The following is a 12730-nucleotide window of genomic DNA, read 5'->3' on the forward strand; positions in this document are numbered from 1 at the left end:
CCTTCTTTTCCTATCTACAGTCATTCTGGGGCCCAGGACAGGGATGTGAACATGGGGGAGCAGCGGGATAGAAACCTACAGGCAGTATTTTTCTGAAACCTGTAAGACGGTGCTCTATTTGGCTATATTTATATGCTGAGTATGTATTGATACTTATGTGGGGCTGCTGTTAGCTTGCTTAAGTCAGGTTGTCCACTTACTGTTATCCTAATGTACTGTTTATGCATAAACAAAGTCTGTATATAAATCACAACAAGGCACAAGTGAAAACTGTGACTGTTGGTTTGATGTGGGTTCTTGCCAGCTCTCTGGCTCTGCATGTGACTTTTTAACTTGATAAAGACCTGCTGCCCAGGCTTGGTCCCTGTGAGCCTGGGTGACTGTTCTCTCTCTCTGTAAGAAAAGGCCATCCCAGGATCTTGTTTTTGTGTTAGTATTCAGCAGAGACCCTGGCTTTGGATTCTCAAGCTGGGTCTCAGAACACCTCATTTGACCTGTCTCTGAGTCTACGTTTCCCCTTGTGGGGCACCTCGTTCTGAGTTCTTGGTGTCTGGCCTCCTTTTACTGGTGTGGTTTGGTTTTGTAAATGTCCGCTCCAGGTTCCATTTCATTTCACCTGTCTGGGAATCATTTCCAACCTTAATTCTTTTGAGCCCATTTCTGATTTTCCTTTGTTTCACAAACCAGTACCTCCTCTTCTTGACCCCTGAGGAGATAGGGTTAAGGGGCCAAAGCACCAAAGTCTCAGAGGGAAATTGGGCTGTTCTTTTCTGCTTTTTTATTTTTCCTTTCTTTTTTCTTCTTTCCTTTATCCCATCTTTCCTTCATCCTCTCTTTCTTCTCTTTTCTTCTTTTGTTTTCTCTTTTCCCTCGCTCTTCAATTCATAAGGGTATGCTAAAAAATCTGGCATGAAATTTTGGGGATTTGACTAATTAACGGGGTGTGTAAGGTATACTGGATGGGGATTCTAATCATACGACAAATTTAACCAATAAAAGCCCATTTTCACTATTTCTTCTCTAAGCAGAATAGAATCCTTACAGCAACAAATCGAAAGTTAGCCTAAGAGGCAAGACTCAGATTTCAGGGAAATTCCAGTTCAGGAAGAGAAAATTGTTATCTTAAGAAAAAACTTTGGATGAAACCAAATAAATTAATAAAAATAGTGTTTCTCAAACAATATTTAATGTACATTTCTAGTGTTCATGCACATATCCTTTGGGCTCCACATTTTTTTCTATCAAAAAATATTTAACAATTTATATGACATTTCAGATTGTATGTAGAATCTTAAAATAAAGTTATAGAAATATAGAATATTTATTTGGAATGTAATACATAATTAGAGTAAGGTATAGTGAATCTTGAAACAATAAATCCCGTAAATAATAGTTTTAAAAACATTAAATAGAATTTTACTGAATACAAGTTCTAGAATTTTAGAATTATTTTATTGACTTTAATTAGAAATAACTTTTAAAAGAAAAATAGTAAGGGATTTCTAAATACATGTTCATATTTTCTTCACTTCAGTCCTGAAATCCAGAAACTTCCGGGAAATCTAAGTTTTAAAAAAATTAATTTAGCATCAAAAATTGACCTGAACTGAGAAGGCTATTTATAGCCTTTATTCAACCTAGTTATTATGAATATTCATATATTTCAATACAAAATGTTAATGTGTTCAATAATGATTCAGCCCTAGGCCCCATTGAGGGTTCTACATAATATATAGTATGTTACCTTTTGAATTTTGCAAAATTCAGAATTACAGAATACATCTGGCCCCATGTTTAGGATAAGGGATTGTGGACCTGTATGTGGGTTACCTTTCTTTTCTTTTTAAAAAATAATTAATTAATTTATTTGGCTGCATCGGGTCTTAGTTGCAGCACACGGGCTCCTCCTTGCGGCATGCTGGCTTCTCTAGTTGCGTCGTGCAGGCTTCTCTCTAGTTGTGGAGCGCGGGCTCCAGAGCACGTGGGCTCAGCAGTTGCGGCGCACGGGCTAGGATCTTAGTTCTCGGACCAGGGATTGAACTTGCGTACCCTGTGTTGGAAGGCGTATTCTTTACCACTGGACAACCAGGGAAGTCCCAGGGTTACTTTTCTAAAGTAGATTGTAGTTCTTATTTGGAATCTAACTATAGAGAACAAATTACATTGAAAAAAGAAAATTGTGGGTTGGCCACTGAATAATATTTAAAAAAAGGAGTTTATTTTCCTGCCATACACACTAGGTAGAATCACTTGACGTGACAGCATGTTGTAGCATTGTTGTAGCCAAGTTGAAAATTACATGAATCACCTTCAATGTATATCCTAGTGAATCGTCTTAAAAGAAAAAAGGCGAAGCAAACATCATAAGAAACATTGTTACTTGGCTTACTTTTTCGTACACGGGCCTCTCACCGTCGCGGCCCCTCCCGCTGCGGAGCACAGGCTCCAGACGCAGGCTCAGCGGCCATGGCTCACGGGCCCAGCCGCTCCGCGGCATGTGGGATCTTCCCGGACTGGGGCATGAGCCCGTGTCCCCTGTATCGGCAGACGGACTCTCAACCACTGCGCCACCAGGGAAGCCCTTGGCTTGCTTTTAAAAATTCAAATATATATATTTACCTTTACCCATTTTCTTCTTAACTCAAGAGCTTCTATTAAGCACGTCTTTGAAATTCCCTGGGAAGTGCACATTGCTCTGATCAGCCTGGCTTATTTCTTCAGCCACTTGCTAAGGCTGTAGGAACCTTCACATGATTAATCAAGGGCCTCTTTTCACAAAATCCAATGATGAAAATATTTGACTGCGGCTCATCTGGACAAACAAGGGCGGTTTGATCTCCACATGTTCTGCTGAGCTTAATGCTTTACTAAAGATACATATCAATACTCAATCTATACTTCCCTCCACATACATCTGAAGAAACCGAGGGAACGAGATTTTTCATGATCCTAAAAATCACTGTCGTTAACTTCTGGCCGCTCAATGAATATCACATATTTATGCATGTGAGATTCCATTGCATATGGAAGTATCCCTTTTCAAAGCAGCATTTTAAATTTAAAATCACATTGTTGCTAGTCATGAAAGTTCTGTCCATTGTTTATGTTCAAGAATCTGCCTCATATAAGTATTTTAATATGTTTTTAGTTAATATTTAATATTCATTTAATGCTTTTAAATGTTACAATTGTTCTGAAAACTCTCCAAAACATTAACCAGAATCTTTCTTTGTCCAGAGATCTTTATGAACATGAAAAATAATTGTTAGTGTGATATTGAGTAAGTATATTTGAATATACATGTATATATATGCACACATAGCTAGTAAGTATGTATATACAAGTATATATTCGTATATATATATATATATATATATCCATGCTATTTTTAAAATTACCATCAGGGTGCAATCAGTTTTATAAATTTTACTCTTCTTCACTTCATTCTCATTTCCAAAGTGTCTTTTGATACATTTCTGGTCAAGAATAGACAATTCTCTTAGGTGTACAAAAGAAAAGATGGACAAAGCAAGCCAGAGAGCAAAATGCTTTCAGTGAGTGTCATAGCGGAGCCAGTGGTTTCTGTTAATCACATGAAGTCTTATTTTGCCTCTCCTCTCCTCTTTCCCTCTTGTAATTTCCCCAGTTTTAACTTTTCTGATCATGGCTTTTCCAGTCTGGATAGTCTGGTCCTCCTGCTTCTCTCCACCCACTCTATCTGTTTCCCTCTCTCTGCCTTAATGCACCACTGCGTACATTTAAATCTCCCACATGGCTCTTCTCTCTCTTCCAATCACAGCAGCACTGCCTTTAACCTCAGCTAAGGACACCTCAGTTTATATAGATAAATGTTCCTGAAGTGAGGGTGAAGAGTCTCTGAAGCTACATCATTTCCCATCACCATCAGGACACAAGAAATAATTCTTTGTATTTAAATAACAGGAATTTGTTTCAAAAGGTGAAAATGTTTTTTTCCAGTTGTTTACATTTGTTGTTTCATTCTTCAAGAGAAAAGACTTCAGAGAATCCATATGGTTTTATTACAACCATGAGATATTTTTCCTTTAGGGGAATAGCACATTGCTGGGTACTTGTTACTTTGGAGTCACAGGAAGTCTCGTTCTATTAACGATGGCATCCGTTTTGTTTTTCTGAGATACAGGGGCACACAAAGCCTTTTTCCAGCAGCTGGGAAATTATGCTATGATAGGCGCCAATCCCCCCCACCCCCAAATAAAAGCATTCTGTTTCCAGTATGAGATTCCCTCTGGGATTTCCAGTCTGACTGTGATTACAGGAGAAGTGATAATGGTTTTGAGCCCAGGGTGTGTTTACTCCTACGTGCAGCTATGCAATCTGTTCTATGCTCAACTTTTCTGTGTATTAATATCCTTCGAAGGATACACTGTGAAGCAGTATTCTAGGCCTGATTCATCAGAAACAGGATAAGTTAGGCTACAAAAGGCCATTTTGGGAACAAGATGGAGGAAGTGTGTCCTAATTGTGAGGCACATCTATGTCTAGAAATGTAGGCCATGGCCTGGGATTCTGTGAAAGGTGGATTAGCATGAATGTGTATGCTTAATGCCTTAGGTATCAGCTGTTGCTCTTTTCACAGGTGGGCTGGGCTGTATGTCTTCTTTTCAATTTGAATAATCAGTGTAGCATTTCATATAACTACCCCACTAGCAAAACTCCAGAGCCATGCATTAAGATAAGAAAGGCACAGAGAGGCACAAACAAAATATGCAACTTGATGGGGATTCCCTGGTGGTGCAGTGGTTAAGAATCTGCCTGCCAGGGCAGGGGACATTGGTTCGAGCCCTGGTCTGGGAAGATCCCACATGCCTCAGAGCAACTAAGCCGTGAGCCATAGCTACTGAGCCTGTGTGCCTAGAGCCCGTGCTCCACAACTACTGAAGCCCACACACCTAGAGTCCGTGCTCCGCAGCAAGAGAAGCCATCGCAATGAGAAGCCTGCGCACCGCAACAAAGAGTAGCCCCCGCTTGCCGCACCTAGAGAAAGCCTGCGCACAGCAACGAAGACCCAACGCAGCCAAAAAATAAAAGAAAAGAAAAAAAAAGAAAATATGCAACTTGAGAAACTCTTCCAAGGATCTATATATTTCTATATATAGTAATAATTTATCTATATAATAATATAGATAATAGGCATAGTTATAACATACCTATATAATAATGTATAATAATAGATATAATAATATACCTAGGGCTTCCCTGGTGGCGCAGTGGTTAAGAATCTGCCTGCCAATGCAGGGGACACGGGTTTGAGCCCTGGACCAGGAAGATTCCACATGCTGCGGAGCAACGAAGCCTGTGCGCCACAACTATTGAGCCTGCACTCTGGAGCCTGGGAACCACAACTACTGAGTCCATGTGCCACAACTACTGAAGCCCACGTGCCTAGATCCCGTGCTCCGCAACAAGAGAAGCCATCAGAGCGAGAAACCCATGCACCGCAACGAAGAGTAGCCCCCGCTGGCCGCAACTAGAGAAAGCCCGTGCGCAGCAACGAAGACCCAGCACAGACAAAAATAAATAAATAAAGATAAATAAATTTATATAAAAAATCTATATATTACTACTACAAATAGGACTACAAAAAAGCTTCCTTCTCTTAGTTGGGAGTTCGGTTTTCTGAGTCACCAAATAACTTTCAGATAGTCAATGAAGTTTTTTTAAAAAACCTTGAGAAGTGGGGCTAGGAGGAAGTCTTTTCCCTTCTGAAGGATGGTATATTACCAATTCCTTCCTAAATTGGAGGGATAGAAGCAGGAAGGGGACTCATTAAGCCAGACATCCAATTACTAGAGAGGTGAGGGGTTTGCACAAGACCTCACAGCATGCCAGGGAGATAATGGCGTCCTAGCCCAGGAACTTTTGGTACTTCATTTATTTATTTATTTGAATTCCTAAGAAACCAGATTGCTGCCGCTTCACAAAACTAAGGCAGCTCTTCTGCCCAATTTAATCAGAGCAGCACAACAGATAGGAGTTTAAAGAATACCAATTTGTAAATATCAACGTCAAGAGGTGGGTCCAGTTTTGACCGTGGTGATGCTGGGCATTCAGTAAATAATAACTAAATAATTATTTGCAATATTGATGATGCCACAAAATGCCCGAAGTTACCAATAAGAAATGAAAAATTTTAAAAACCTTTCAGATGGACAAAAGAATTTTAAATTAGCAAAATATTCTGGAAAATTCGGACTCTGTTCTTTGGTTAAATTTATTTGGAAGTGCTATAAAGTATGTGATATGTAATATCTATTCTCTCACAATCTCTATCTGGAGACATCTTTGCACCTGTTTTTTTCCAACATGAAAACTCAAAGAGAGAGGTTAAGTGACTTGTCCAGTATTGCACAGCAAGTCATAGGGAGGGGTCCTGTATGTTCCGGAGTTGATTTTCCAGTGTTTTACATGTTATATTTTTCCTACAACTAGATATCTTGAGAAGGGACATCACATCTTAAGACCATGGTGCCTGACCTTTATTTAGTGCCTGCAGTAAATAACTTCTCTTTCTGCTAGCTTCACTAGGTAGTGGTACTTGATTAGACATTCTAACGAAATATCATGAGTTGCTATAACCCCCCCACCCCACTCTTTTTGAGAATTTATATACTCTGTGTAGGAGTGAAAATACTGAACCTTAAAAATCTCTAATCTCAACATCCTTCAGTCATTGGTTGTAGCGTGGTAAAGGTTATAAACTGTTCTGGGCAGGTTGATCATCAAAAATATATTCTGTCCCCAAATAACTTCCCAGAATCACCTGAGTTTATTTCTCTTTCGCTCTGAAAGTCAAGTGTTCCCTTAGGAAAGAAATCTCAAAGTCCATCCAACCTAAAGTTCTGGAAAGCTTAGAAGAGAAGTCAAATATCCCACACTTGCAGATCAGGCCCTGCAAACTATCTTGACTGTTAGAGAATCCTTGGGGATATCATACATTAGAAAATACATTCCAATGCAACGCTATCTCCTGAGGAGGGTGAACCACAGAGACTCTCAAATCCTGAAAATAGGACACTCTCCTGGCACTGCCTCCTGAAAAAGAGCTACTTGTTGGAGGGAAAAATTTTTTTTATCCAACACCAGACAAATGAATGCTGTAAGCAGTCAGAGTACTAATGGTCTTTTTTTCCCCCACATTGTTTCCCTTCCTCCCCCTGAAACCTGAAACAAGGGACTGCAGAGACTTCAGGAGCCTCTTCATGCTATCACTTCACAGGCTAGAAGGTGACAGCTTCGCCAGGGACTAATGCAGTCCGACATAATTGAATGTGGCCTGGAGCAAAGCAGCTGCCTGCAGCCACTCTTGATTGTAGCTGTCATCAGGTAGTGCCTGCTGCAGGAAAATACATTCCAGTGGACGCCAGCCCACCTCGCAGCTCCATGGTGACAGCTTATTTACCCTTACTCGGCGACCACAGTTTTGTAGTTAATAGTTGTCAGTATCACACTGCTGAGTGAGTGTGGATGCCGGGCCTTTGAATTATCAATAATCTTTTCAGTGATCTCTCTTTCTCACGTTTTCTCTCTCTTTCCTGCTGAATTAAATCATTCCCCAGAATTCTGGAATTTTCCAGAATCTGACCTGATTCAAAACTACTACTCTATCCGTTTTCCACTTTGTTTAATTTAATGGATTCAACATTCCTTTACAAAACAACAGAAAAAACTAAAAATGTTCCTACTCTTTCTGTGTATGGCAACATCTCAGAAAATTATCTGCCAAATTAAGTTTTAGGAATAGAATGAAAATTATTTGACATTTTTGGGTTTCTCTTTAAGGGATTATAAAAATTCATTAAATGCAAATGAATAATGATTCAAAGTATTATATGTCTTCTTCCAACCAGATGCATATAGATTATTTTAGGGGGCTCAGGTTAAATCCTATGCAAATAATTTAACTTAAGGGTAAATCTTTTATATGCAAATAAAATAGTATGCAATAAAATAAACATAGCTATTTTTAGTATTTGTCTGGTCACATGAAAAAGCAAGCTGTGTCATTCTGCAAATTGAGGTACAAGTGAATTTAGAAAAAAATCAGTATAATTTGGATTTTGCAAATTATTTCATTAATTTTGTATTTATTCTTGATTTAATAATTCATTGTTTTAAAATCATATAAATATTTCTGACTTTTTTGTATCCATCTGACTTTGAGATAAGAATTAAAATTCCTTATATATTGTTTGCTGCAATTAGTCTTCAGTTATAATTAAATTCTAATGTCAGCTTGTGGTGTAAGTTTTATTTTACAGATTAATGGAGATGCTGAATGTTTCTAAGACTCGCTGCAAGCATACAGATGTCATATGTTAATGCTAAAGAAAAAAGAGGACTGGATTCTTGAAACCAATTTAAAATGATAAAATCTACGCTTTTCTTAGAAAGTCCTATTGTTTCCTCTCTACTATGTCCCCACCCAAATACCTAATTTCTCTAATCAAATCTTGTCTATATTTACCTCCTGTAGTATTAATACTACCCTCCTTCCCCCAACCCCTTCCCCCCCAAGAAAAACTGGACTCTGTCTGGCACTTAGGAAGGTATGTGATAAAATATTTCAAATAAGTAGCTAAGGTACTATCTGCATAACTAGGTTCAAATGAAGCCAGATTGTCATTTTATTGGAACGTTTATTGTTTAAAGGACAATATTTTTGTCCTTTGTTCTAAAGCTAAGTAATGACAAAACCAGCTATGATTTACTATTTAACCACATATAACCATGCCCTTAAGCCTAATCAAAGAGGTGTAGAAAGTTGAAATCTATTGAATTCTAGCAGCAAGAGAGACAATAGAGCTGGATTTTTCAAATTCTAAAATATCAACTTTAAGTGTCATATAGTTGAGACACACTACCCATATTGCTTGAATTTCTTGAGATAACTACTCAATTCTCTAACATATGGAATCAAATTTAGGAGAACTTAGACTATTTAACATATATATTTTTTCTACGAGAAGTAAAAGAGGAAGAGAAAGTAATATTTACTAGTTCACTGTGTGTTTCCTAGAGATTTTCACGCATGTTTTATTTTCTTTGATGCTCTCAGCCCTTGAGTTGAATCTATGCTGCTTGGCAGTATTAAATTAGAAGGTAGATAGGGTTAAGTCCTCAGTTACAGATTCAGGAATTCCCATGATTACCAGCAAAGCAATAGCATCTGTAGGCTGAGTATTTAAAGAACAAATTCTATCAACTGCAACTCGTTCTACTTTCAAACCTTTAGGCTCTGCACAAGGAGCTCCTTCAGAAATAAGCTCCTCCAATGATGACTTTGATGAAGATCCCAACTGTTCCTCTCCCCTGAGTTGTGAAGCTGTGCCTAACTGTGTGAGAAGAATATTACCTGTGCAAATAAAAATGAATTCCATTCACAAAGATTTCTTCAATAAATTCCAGCAGAGACATCTGCTTCCCTGACCCCAAGATGGGAGAAAATGTTGAATTTGTGAAGTCATCTGCTCCAACTTCATATTCTAAATATTATTTTGGGAGGGGCGGAATGAGATAGCATTTAGTGAATATGAAAGTCAGAATAATTCTCCTAAAAAAAAGAACAGATTCTACAACAGTATAAAATTTTACTATAAAAGTGAATTTTGGGCTTCCCTGGTGGCGCAGTGGTTGAGAGTCCGCCTGCCATGCAGCGGACGCGGGTTTGTGCCCCGGTCTGGGAGGATCCCACATGCGGCGGGGCGGCTAGGCCCGTGAGCCATGGCCGCTGAGCCTGCTCATCCGGAGCCTGTGCTCCGCAACGGGAGAGGCCGCAACAGTGAGAGGCCCGCATACCGCAAAAAAAAAAAAAAAAAAAAAAAAAGGAAGTGAATTGCTACAAGCAAGTATTTTACTTTAATATTTTAAATTATTTTAATATTAAATTAAATAATTTTAATATTTTGCATGATATTTTAATATATTTTGCATGATATTTCTTTCTTGGAATGAATTTCCTGTTTGCCTTTTTCTGTAGATGTTAACCTATAGATATTTCCATGGGCTAAGATTTAAAGCAATTGCTTCAGCCATTTAATGCTCTGGGATTCTACTATGGAAAGATATGCATGGGTGTGAATACTTGGATGGGATGACGGTATTTCTCTGACGTGCATAGGTCATTTCTGTAACCTAAAACATTATGACAAATCTTTTCAACGTGGAGATGAGTAGAGGAACAGAGATTGAGCTTTAAGTGCTGAGGCATAATTTTAGGTAAAAGTAGTTTCCAAAGTGGACAGCTTCTTTTCTGTATTCTGAGGTGGAAATATTGAAATCTGATAAGTGTTCACAGTACTGGAGGCTGACATCTTAAGAGTTAAAACCCGTCTTAAGAGTTAAACGATAAATCACCGAAGTACCCTCTCCTATTCACTCTGGAAACAAAGAGATAATGTTATGACCCTCCGATCCAATTCTTCTATTAACCTGATCATTTAGAACCAATAGAGAGTGTCAACATTGAAATTCCAACTGTCTCCAGAGGCTGAATTTCACGAGCTGTTGTTTACAAGCCTACTTTACTCTGCCTGAAAACATGCAATGCAAATCGATCATTACTTTCTAAATATTAATATGCATCATTTATGTGTGTATAAATATAGCAATAATACGTATACATATAATTATATGAATATTTCTTCATGGAAGGGCAAGGAATTAAATGAGTAAATGAACCCCAAGTGTATTAAGAAGAGATAGCAGTGGTTAGCATTTGATTTGGAAACATTCTGACACCAAGAAATATCTTTTCATGTGGCTCTACACAGAGAATAGAGGAAGCGGTCCTCAAATATTTTAGGTCCCCAAATATTCTTGAGGCTCAAGAATTTCAGCTGTGATGCATCAATACTGCAGTGTAATGTCAAACACATTGTTTTATAGATTCTCTCTTTGCCAGGATCTGCTCATTTCAAGTCACAGTCAAAATCATTTGCTAATGGTTCTTCTATTTTAATTTAAAGTATATAGTTTGTATATTATCACATGTGTTGGTCAACAGTAGTCTTTTTTTAATGAATGAAGACTTTGTGTTTTTACTTCATCAGTTAGGTGTAGGAAAATTACATTCCTCCTGGACTTTGCTTTAACATGTGTTGCATTTCACCTGTCAGTGATCAATCCTTCTGCCATTAACAATGATAACAGATACCACCAGCCACCGTAGCTTTGTTTACTTCTGGATCACTATTTAGTAACTTTAAACATATTTGGCAATGGAGATATATAGAAGTCCTTTCATAAGGAAGCGGTTCCACCCTAAAAGAGCAAAATAGTTACAAACCATAAGCAGAAGCTCACCATCACACACTTTTTAAGGTGGACTTTTAAAATAGTATGGGGGCTTCCCTGGTGGGGCAGTGGTTAAGAATCCACCTGCCAATGCAGGGGACATGGGTTGGATCCCTGGCCCGGGAAGATCCCACATGACACGGAGCAACTAAGCCTGTGTGCCACAACTACTGAAGCCCGCGGGCCTAGAGCCCGTGCTCTGCAACAAGAGAAGCCACCGCAGCAAGAAGCCCACGCACCGCAACGAAGACCCAACGCAGCCACATATAAAAATAAATAAAATAAATAAATTTATATAAAAAAATAGTACCAGAACTACTGAAAATAAGGGGGAAAAGTCATCAGACAAAAAATGTCTTTCCATGTTTTAAGACCAGGCGCTCGCTAAGTGGCTGCCAACAATGAGATTCTTCTCAGAGGTGAGGTCCATGGTCTATCCCTGCGAGGGAGACACAAGTTTGCTGTATTTCCATGAACATGAAAAAGTATATTTTTAGGAGTCGCCCAGCTCTGACTAGTCAGCTGTCGGATTGTATTTAGATTTGGGGCAGGCTGTGAGAGGATTGAAACCACTTGTTTCTCTCTCTCTCTTTCTCCACTTGTCACTGCAATGAAGTTGGCTCTGGCTCCAGGGAGCCCTTGGTGAAGTACAATGCCCAGGGCTACGGGAGATGGAGGCCTCAATAACTGATATGAAAGGCCCTTAATTAAGCACTTAGCATTTCAAGGCAGTCGTCACCGTTCGTCCACAGCCCGAGCTGGCAGTCCGTCACCGCCGATAGGCCACCTAGAAGACTAACGTGAGTTGAGTCGAGTCTTTTGTACTTGAGGCGAGACGCCCCAGGCACAGGCTGATCCGGTGACCCTTCCAGATACACTTTCTCTGCCGGAAGGAACAGGATATCGGATGTGACAACACTGCAGCCAGGGGAGGACTCCCCCCTCCCCGCTGTCCACCCCACATCCTCCGAAAGATCAGGGGTTTGAGGAGGATGTTAGAATGACAGTGGTACTTCCTTGGCTCAGCAGATCGGTATGGATACAATGGAACCCAATGAATGGACAATGACGCATGTATTATGAAGAAAAAGGGAAACCCCCCTCAGTGTAAAATGTCAATTATTTTGCAGTTACCCAGGGCCTCGAAAAAGTTAACTAGGAAAGAAACAGTTCCTTTTCCAGCCTGCCCCACTGCCAAAGCACCGTGATTCTCTGGCCAAGAGAAACCAGAATAAACATAAATGTTTGGGGGAAGTTTATCTTTATATTAAGGAGCTGGGAGATTTGGCAGCATTAAAATAGAAAGGGTTAATGGAATGAACTATAGATTAAATTGTAAAACAATCAGAGAAAACCAAACAGTTTATAGCAGACAACCATCTTCTGGTGTTTGGGT

This window comes from Tursiops truncatus, chromosome 10, assembly GCF_011762595.2.
Source record: "Tursiops truncatus isolate mTurTru1 chromosome 10, mTurTru1.mat.Y, whole genome shotgun sequence".
Taxonomy (NCBI): Eukaryota; Metazoa; Chordata; class Mammalia; order Artiodactyla; family Delphinidae; genus Tursiops; species Tursiops truncatus.